The sequence below is a fragment of the Phoca vitulina genome, unplaced genomic scaffold (assembly GCF_004348235.1).
Source record: "Phoca vitulina isolate PV1807 unplaced genomic scaffold, GSC_HSeal_1.0 scaffold18, whole genome shotgun sequence".
In the NCBI taxonomy this organism is placed as follows: domain Eukaryota; kingdom Metazoa; phylum Chordata; class Mammalia; order Carnivora; family Phocidae; genus Phoca; species Phoca vitulina.
Window position 1 is genome coordinate 33,236,621 of NW_022589721.1, and position 9,965 is coordinate 33,246,585.

Below are 9,965 nucleotides of genomic sequence, written 5' to 3' on the forward strand. Positions count from 1 at the left end.
CCCTCCCCCACTGCCAAGACCAGCCTACCCCTCCTCCTTTACCCCCCAGCCCCGTCTCTGCAGGTCGGACTCCCAGCTCTGGGAGTGTATCTTACCACCTGTCTGCTCCACAAAGACAGAACGGGTGCCCCAGTGCCTAATAAAGGAAATGCATACAGTAAGTGCTCAGAAGGGGGTATTCATATAAACGCACACAGAGAGAATACATGCACCAAGTGTCTATGCTTTACACAATCAGTCCCCAGGGGTGGGAGGAGGGAGAGAGCACTTGTGTGTAGGGTTTCGAGGGGGAGCCCTGGAGGAGGAGGGGATGTGGCCTGAGTTGGGCTCCGGAAGAGATGGGGGACCTAGGAGGTCTGCAGGGAGCGGCAGGGCCAGGCAACAAGGCACATGCAAGGTAAGCGCTCCCACGCTTCTCCATGGGGGGCTGTGCGGATGCTCTAACTTACTGACATAATGCACGACCCCAGTACCTGCGAGCGATCAGACAGAAGAAGAAACGAGCTCGTGCCTCCAGAGTGCGTCCGTCAGGACAGGCCGGGCCAAGCTGCAGTAACACACGGCCCAGCCTCTCCGTGACTCAGACACCCTGAGCCTGCCCCGGAGGGCTCACGCTCACACTCAGGGACCCAGGCAGGCTTCGCCCCCACCCTGACTGTTACCGGTCAGCACGGCAGAGGGAGAGCAGAACCAGCCTGGGCTGGTGGAGCTGCTCTGGGGACAAAGCCATCACCGGGGGCCCGCTGTGCTGGCCCCATCGGCAGGCCGGCAGGCCTGTGTCGACAGGACTCGGCGTGTGAGCCTTCAGGCCCCTGCCAGGAGAGAGTGCCAACCCAACAGCGCCCGAGACCACCAAAACATAACAGGGAAAAATATTCAACAAGTAAAAGGACACCAAGAATCACTCATGCACGCAGATGTGTAAGCTGAGCTCTACGGCACGCTGCTGGACGCCGAGCGCCCCGCAAGCAGGTCGAGGAGCGGAGTGGGGGCCACGGGCTCCTTTCATGATTAGATTCCAGGTGCTCGATGAGCTGCAGGTTCCTGCTGAACGGGGCCCTGCTGTTCCCTGAGTCTTCGTAAGGGGACTTGCTGTGAGGGGCTGGCAAGGCCTGGCTAATCTCGAAGGCGACACCAGAGTATGTCTGGTGGCTTGCAGCCTCCTCGGGCACACGTGGTCACTGAGTCGAAGGTCAGTGCAGGGGATGGAGGCCACGGGAGGAGTTCCTGGAATGTGGCTCCAGCCAGGATCCCAGCGTCAAGGGAACGGTGTGTAGGCCGAGTGTGGCCCCATAGGTTTGTGTAAAACCCCGCACATGACCCCGGGGATTAGCACAGGCCACTGCCTGTCTCGCTGTTGGGTCCAGGGGTGGGCCCTGCGTGCTTGCCTGAGCCCCCCTGGCCCCCACGGGCTGGCGAGGATGTGCTTACGCGTCTGGGGCCTCCGACCCCCGCCCCCGGCCCCAAAGCTGGCTCTCTGCTCTCACGTGGCCCTCGGGGACGGATGCAGGCCTTCCCTCGGTGACGGACTGCAGGTACTGCACTTACCCCAAGAGGACTGCAGGACCTCTGAAGAGCAGGTCCCTGCCTGGGCCAGTCAGCCCTCCCGCACAGGCCTCCTGCGGGCATCACGGGCCGACCCCTGGGGGGCTGGGCGGGACACACAGCAGGACGCGGAATGCACAGGGGGGCTGCCGGCTGAAGCACGGACAGACGCCTGTCCTGCCTTGTTTGTACTAGTTAGTGGAGAGAGAACTTTATTTTTAACAGCCACCCATTTCTATTAATAAAAATATTAGCCAGTTACGTGTCTGTCTCAGAGGGGAGAAAATTTCCACGGAGAAAATTCCAGGTCTTATAAGGAATACAAATGACTCTTGTCTGGTGTTAATTAAAACTCTGGCGCGCAGCCTTCCCCCAAGACAGCGGGAGCCATGGGCCTCGGAGACTGGGTGTCAGGCCTCACGGTGAGGCTGGGAGCAGGGGGGGACCCAGTTACCTCCCTCACCCCTGTTAGAGGTGCCACTCAGGAGGCGGGGGTTTCTGAGGGTCTCCATCGGGCAGCAAGGCTGCCCCACCCACCCCTCTGGAGCAGCCCCGCTCTGCCCGGATGGCCTGACTCTGAGCAACCCCCGGGCCCGAGAAGGAGGCCCACTGGGAGGGAGGGAAGGTGTGGACAGGCGGTGGAGCATTCTCTTGTGACCACAGCCGTCGTGGCTGGTCCTGGCATCCGGTCAGTGCCGGCACCAGCCCAGGAGCCCGGCGTGGGCCGCTGGGGAGTGCCAGGCCTGTCTCTGGCATGCGGGCCCCACTCTGGCTCCCCAGGGCTCCGCCATGTCAGGAACTGCTTCGGGGTTCTCCAAGCTTGCGGAGCAGTGGTCAGGCGGAGAGCCATCGATCGGGAGCGGTGGCTCGTGTGGGCGCCGACTCCTTGCAGAAAACTGGCCCAGCGTGGCCACAGTGGGGCCTCGGTGACTCTGCAAAGTGTGAGCCCAACACCCTTTGTTAGGAGGACGCCGAAGGGATGGCGTGTCCCAAACACGGGCAGCTGGGGGCCCCGCGGACTGGCTGCGGAGGGATTGGGACAGGCAGGGGAGCTCGCATGGGACCCCCACGTCCCTCTGATGCCTGGGGTTTCCGCCTGCAGGAGGGGAGTTATGTGACAAGGACAGGCGTATGCTTACTTTCCTCTTAATTTTTAAATAAATTTTATTTTAGACCTGTTTTTGATTTGCAGAATCATTTGCAGAGGCTTCCTGGGACACCATCCCCAGCTGCCCCCATTAACCTCTGACGTGAGTGTGGTGCACTTACCCTAATTAGGGAACCAATACTGTCCGCTACTAAGCTAGTAAGGTCCATCCTTTTTTCAGATTTTCTTCATTTCCCTGGCGCCCTTTTCCTGCTCAGACCCCATCTAAGACACCCTGTTACATTTAGTCGTGTTTCCTACTGTTTTCTGTTGAGGTGAAACGCACACAGGGCAACCCATGTGCTTGCTCCAGGGCCGTTTACATCGTGGCATGTGCACGGAGGCAGAGAGCATCCCCGCGCTCCCAGGCCCCCTGGCGCCCGGCCAGCCAGCGCTGCCCCGCTAGGGGACCGCCTGCAGACCAGAGCCAGGGCCACTACTCCTCTCTGGTCTGGCTGCTTTTGCTCCGAGTCGCGTCCCCGAGGGGCAGCTGGGCTCCTGCAGATGAGGCAAAGTGATCTCGCCCAGAAACATGCTAAGAACGAGATGAAATGAGGAACCCACATCCGTGCACTTGAACATCATGAGTGATTCTCCTCCCTGCCCTGCCCCCCTCACTCTGCCCTTGGCGCCCCCAGGAGCTGTCACCGCCTGGCATTCCCGGGCCGACCCTCCCAGCTGGTGATGTCACCTGTCACTCTACTTGCCAGTCTCCACCAGCAGCGTAGTTTTGATTTGGGGGATTTCGCCCTTCCTGTAAGTGGTTTTGTGCTCTGTTCACCCACCCGCCGTCTGCCCTTCCCACTGCACCTTGCACTTGGGAGGCTGATACTTGTGACCGCGTGAGGCTGCGGCCCCCCCCTCGCGGCTCCTGCCTTGTGCGCACCTGCAGGAGCATGCCCAGGTTGGTCTACCCACTCTCTTATTGATAAATTTAGGCCATTTTCATTTTCACCCTAGGTGAAAACTTGCTGAGGCGGTGAACAATGTGAGTCTCTGGTCTTTACCTAGGTGTGGAATCGCTGGGTTAGGGGCCAGGTGCACGTTCAACATGACGATGTTCTCCACGCTTGTCTGTCTCAGTCAGCTCGGGCTGAGTAACAGAACACCCTGGACTGGGAGCTCCCATAGCCAGCACTCCTCCGCATGGCCTGGGGGCAGAAGTCCACCATCGAGGTGCCGGCAGATTCACTTCCGTGTGGCGTGCACACAAGCACCTTCTCACTGTGTCCTTGACTTGCAGACAGAATGGTCTCCCCAGCTCTTCTTGTAAGGGTACAGATCCCATCATGGGGGCTCCACCTTCATGGCCTAGTCCCGGTGGGTCAGGGCTCTGGCCTACAAATCTGGGGACGTACACATAAAGTCCATAGCCCTGCTCTTCATAAGGATGGCACCAACTTACACTCGAGCACAGCCCATGACCTTCGCCATCCCCTGCATCCTCCCTAGCGTTTGCTCCTGCTGGATGCGCTGAATCTTGCCAATTGGCTGGGGATGAGATACTGTGTCTCTGTTGTAATCTGCGTTTCCCTGATTACTTTATGTAGTTTATTGGCCATTTGTGTATCTGTTTTCTGTGAAATCCATACTGATATATTTTTACATATTTTTCTTTGGGCTATTTTTTCTTTTCCTTGATGCATGGGGATTCTTTGTATATTATGAATACTAATATTTTGTTGATTACATGCATTAAAAGTGCCTCCTCCCAGAAGACAGCTTATCATTTTATATTTGTACACAGTTTTTCTACTTTGTTTCTGTGAAATTACTCACTTCTTCTGAGCTTTCAAATCTATTAACACAAGGTAACTCAAAGTATTTCCTCTTTTGCCCTTCCAGGATGTTTATTTATGTATTCTCTCCTTTATCCAGCTCGTCAGAGACGGTCTTATCATATTATTCTTTACAAAAGAAATGAAAACAAAGAAATCCAGCTGTGATCGGTCTCCTTTGTTTTCTGTTTTTAAGTGACTGCTTTTATCCCTTTTTATTCTCCTTTTTTTCCTCTTTTTTTTTGTTTTGCCATTGTTCTATCTTTCAGTTTCTTTAGCTGAAAATCTACCTTGCTTTTATTACATTCTATTGTTTGCTAAGTGCATTTAAAGTTAAGATTTACTCCTAAATATTAGTATGCTTTTAAAACCACTTACTTTTAAATTTCTTTTAAAGATTTTATTTATTTATTTATTTATTTATTTATTTATTTATTTGAGAGCGAGAGAGAGAAAAAGAGAGCATGCATGTGTGATGGGGGGGGTGGGGAGAAGGAGAGGGAAAGAATTCTAAGCCAGCTCCATGCCCAGCACAGAGCCTGACATGGGGCTCCATGTTACAACCCTGAGGTCATGACCTGAGCCAAAATCAAGAGTCAGACATTAAACCAACTGAGTCACCCAGGTGCCCCTAGTTTTAAATATGTTTAAACTCCCCAGTGTGAGTTTTTTTAAAGTCATGATAGTTTCATCAAATCTTGGAAATTTCAGTCATTATTTCTTCAAGTATTTATTTCTGCCCCTCCGCATTAGACTGTTTGGCATTATTGCCGTGAGGTTCTGTTCATTTTTCTTTGTTTTTTTCCCCTTTGTTCTCCAGACTGGATAATTTCTATTGATCTATCCTCCAGTTCACTGACTTTTCTGACATCTCCAAATTTCTGTAAAGCCCATTCAGTTAATTTTTAATTTCAGCAATTGTAACTTTCAGTTCAAGAATCACTCTCCGTTCTTCTTCATGGTTTTCATTTGTCTGCTGAGATTGCCTATCTGTTCACTCATAAGATTACATTTCCTTTAAATCTTTCAAGATATCTTTCTGCATAGATTTGCAAGAGTTGCTTTAAAGTCTTCATCTGTTGCATCTAGAGCCTGGGCCAACTCAAGTTCAATTCCTACTGACTGCTTCATTTTTCTTGAGCAAGAATCACATTTTTCAACTCCTTGGATTTGTTCAGTGATTATTTTTCTTATTGAATTTTAGCCACTGTGGGTAGTTTGTGATAAAGACCCCAGATTCTGCTTTCTTTCTCTGATGAGACTTGGTTCTCCTTTGGCAGGCAGTTCACTGGAGGCTGACGACCTGAAGTCCATAGAAGCTTGGTTGTACTCATCATTGGCAGATCCAAGAAAGCACAGGGTGTTTAACAAACCCCTCTGACCTGGAGGAATACAACCCACAAACTCTGTGTGCCCTGCAGCTTTGGCCAGGAGCTCATCCTGGGCTTTGTCGGGAGGATCCAGAATAGAGCTTCCTCTAGACTTTGTCCCTTGCTTTGGAGTTACAGCATTTCCAGTGTCCCTTCTGTATTCAGTCCCCTGTTCTCTGTATCCCTACCCCACAGATTCTGGTAGCTCCAGGTGCCCCACAGCTGAGGGATGCTTTCTGCCTTGAGAGCTCAGAGGGGCACCCATGTCTGCTCAAACCCAGCCCTCTAGGCCACGGATGGAAATTGTCCCCAGGCGGATTGCTGGGCAATCATAAGCCTCACCGTAGGAGATTCCTTTCTCTCATGGATTGCATTCTTGCACTACCTGTTACCCACTGCTAAAAAGACTTGCTTCGTTTATTTTGGTAAGTTTTATGGTTGTTGATGGTGAGGAGGGTAATCCCTGCCACCTGCTCCTTCCTGGGCAGATGTGCAAGTCCCTCCCACCCATGAGATTTTTAGGACAGCATTTATGAGTTTTATTATTATTATCAAGATATAACAGGGTCTATCAAGTAAAATGCAAAAGCCCTAAGAGTCCAGTTTGATGAAGTTTGACGAAGTTTGACCATTGTGTATAGAACATTTCTGGTATCCCCCAAATTTCTGTCATACCATTTGGCATTTATTTCTCGTCCTTCAGAAGCAACCACTGTTATGATTTCTAGTGTCATGTGTTCATTGCAACTGCTCTGGAACTTCATATAAGTGGAATTACACAAAATGCACTCTGCTGTATCTGACCTTTTCATTCAACATTTTTTGGGATTCGTTATTATTGCCGAATATATCAAGAGCTCATTTTTTGTTCTTGTTGAGTAGCATTCCACTGTATGAATATACCATAATTTTGATGAGCTATTCTTTAGTTAATGGACATGGCAAAATAATATATTATATCACAGCAAAACAATTAGGGACAAAGAGGGCAGGAGATATTGGATAAATGTAGGGCTAAAGATGGTTGTGGTTTCCCAAGGTCACATCCATGTCATGGTGGTGATACAGTGGGCAGGTGAGGGTGGTGGTGACAGTCTTGGTCAGACTGAGATGGTAGCACCTGTTTGAAGACAGTGACATGCATGGTTATCTGAGCTGTCTCTGCCCAGATCACTCTGGGATGCTGGCCAGTGGACACAGCTGTGCCCTCTGTGGACATAGTTTGTGTGATATCTAAACTTGAGCCTTGTAAAAGAAGAGAGAGGACAGTGAAAGTTGTTTAGCCCCAATTATCCAATGAGCATGACACCGGAGGCATGATTCAATAAAAGTGCTGTCATCTGGGCTCAGGGCTGTGCAGGAGCTGACAAATTTATTTCAGAAACAGGCACCTTTGTCGAGGCAAGAGGGAGGAATCTTCTCTGGCAGAAAAGAAATGGGGTTTGCATTGGATTTGGCCGCCAGGCATCACACCTGGCTGTTGTCTGTGGTTGTCAAGGAGCCCAGATGCCGAGGTGGGGAGATGAAGAGCCTCTCCTGGGCTGGCCCTGCTCCCTGCTAACCACGTGGGGGGGCAGAGACCTGCTTCTTCCTTCAGGGGCATGGAGAGGCCACGTGCTCTCTCTCTGCCATCCTGGTTGCCACTTAGAGATGTGCCCCACATCCACCCAGAACCCACACGGATGGGGAGTACTGCCACACCTGACCCTGGGCCCTCCTTCTTCAAGGATGGTGCTACAGACATCCTGGTCCAAGACCAGATGGATTCTGCGGACAAAGTTGAAGGCCCTAGGCTGGCAGTGGAGACTCTGTCCCTTTGGAAGAGATCCTGACAATACCCCGTATTCTGGGCTTCATTTCTACCCAAGTGGGCAGCTGGGCTTGATGACACCTGAGCCCCTGAGTCTCCCTTCCATGTCTTTTTATACCGAACTGCACTTTGCTCTGTTCACCAGACCAGGTTGGGATTGGGGGCTGCTGGCCTTCCTGGGCCTTGACCTCCTATTAGAAAGGAGTGTTTTGTGGTTAAGAGATAGCCTCAAACGTTGGACAGACACAGGTTTGAATCTGTGTTCATCATTTTCCAGTTGACCCTCCACAAGCCACTCTGAGCCTCAGGTCCCTCATCTGTAAAATGGGGATTATGCTAGAACAAGCCTCAGGCTGGTGTGGCTAGAAGTGTCCTGTAGAAGGCCTCCTGCACCTGGGCTCTGGACTGCTGATAGCCCTGTTGTGGAGACATTTGAGTCCTGGACCCAGCAACAGGACAACTGATGTGATCTAAAGAAAACACTGAGCCTTAGTCATTAAATCAGGAGTAAAATCTGCCCATGCAGCCTTTCTTTCATCTCAGGTGTGGTGTGCCCATCATTTACGAATCCCCATCCAGGCTCTGCAGGTGGCACCAAGGTAGAGTGGCCCTGGGCCTTCCAGGGGAGACCACATAGGTGGCACTGACATGGGCAGAGCTGGGGAGGGCCAAGAGTTCCTAGAGAATTTGGGGTAAGGGGAAAGGTATGGAGGAACTTCACCTCAGGAAGCTACAGGAATCAAAGCATGATGGTGTTGGTGTAGAAACTGATGATAGATGAAGCAGAAAGGATAAAAATCCAAAAGCATGGGAATGGGAATTCACTTTATAACAAGAGATGTTCTCTTAAATGCACAAGGGAGTTCTTCAAAAATCTGGACGATTGGCAATGCATTTGGAGAAAAATATTAAGTTAAATGTATATCTCACATCATGCTCAAAAATAAATTCCAGGCCACTTTAAAAAACTAAACTTATTTTTTTGGAAAAAAAGCATAAGATCTTAAAATATGGGATATTTTTTTTTTAATTTTGGAATTCAGGAATACCTCTAAGAAAGACACAAACTCATAAAACATAAAGGAAAATATTGAAATATTTGAGGCCATAAAAAATTTTTTCTGTATGTGATAAAAAGTCACCATAAACAAGATTGTAAAGAGAAAAACTTGGAAAAGATATTTGTTGGGTCTTTAAATAGAAAAGATCAATATCCATAATATGTAAAGAGTACCCACGCATCAACAATAAAATGTCAATGACCACACAAAGGATGTGGTCAGCTCAGGGTAGAAGAACCCAAACTCTATGTGATCAGAGATGCCCAACTTCACAGAAATTGAGGAAATGTAAAGTATAGCAACACTGAGATTTTTTGCCCACTGGGGTGGGAAACATAAGAGATTGATGATATCAGGTGCCAGAGGGTGAGCATGCAGGAGGGGCACCCACATACTGTGGGTGAGAACATAAATTATCAAAGCCTCTTGAAAGACAATTGGCAGAATCTGTCAAAATGGGACTGATCGACAATCCCCTGTCTAGCTGCCTCTCAGGAAGAAACACTTGTGAGTGCGCACTACAGCATGTGAAGGGATAGGGGGCTGGTGCCGTGATATTCATGAGAATCAGCAACCACCTAAATGCTCATCAGTGGAGGGAGGTCCTAGAATGCGGGGAAACAGCCAGGAAAAAGGAGATAGACCCTTATCTATAGATATAGCTCCAGCTCTGAGATCTCCTAACACATTAAAACAAATGATTTGCAAAAACACCCACAGTGGGTGTGCGTGCCTTTGTGTGGACATGCCAGCACAGCACAGAAGGGGCCCCAACCTGGCAAGGCCTCTCTTCAATGTGGGCAGGAAGTAGTCGGAGAAGGGCATTCAAAGGGAACTTCTTGTGGCTTTGCTCTCTTTCCTTCTGGAAGTCCGGTTTAATATTTTGCAGCAAGAACCTGGGCATGCACCCTTGTGTGCAAAGACCACAGGAGGAGTGCAAATCCTGGGGAGTGTGAATGCAGTGCATCAGCTCGGGCCTGGGGCCTCATCTCTCCCAGCCCCGGGCCAGACACAGAAGGACAGGCTGCGTGCTCCAGCCCCCGCCTGACCTCCCCGTGCCAGGGCAGAGTCCATCTCTTGTGGAGTCCCCAGGCTGGAGCTTGGAGATCCCCTGGTCGCAGACGGAGGACTTGACCCCCAAGCTGAGCAGCTTCTGTGCGGGATCCATGTTCGGAACGGCAGCGCTGTCTACAGACATGCAGACATTTGCATGGTTGCTGATCTCGGCTTCGGGTTCCTGGTGCTGCTATAACC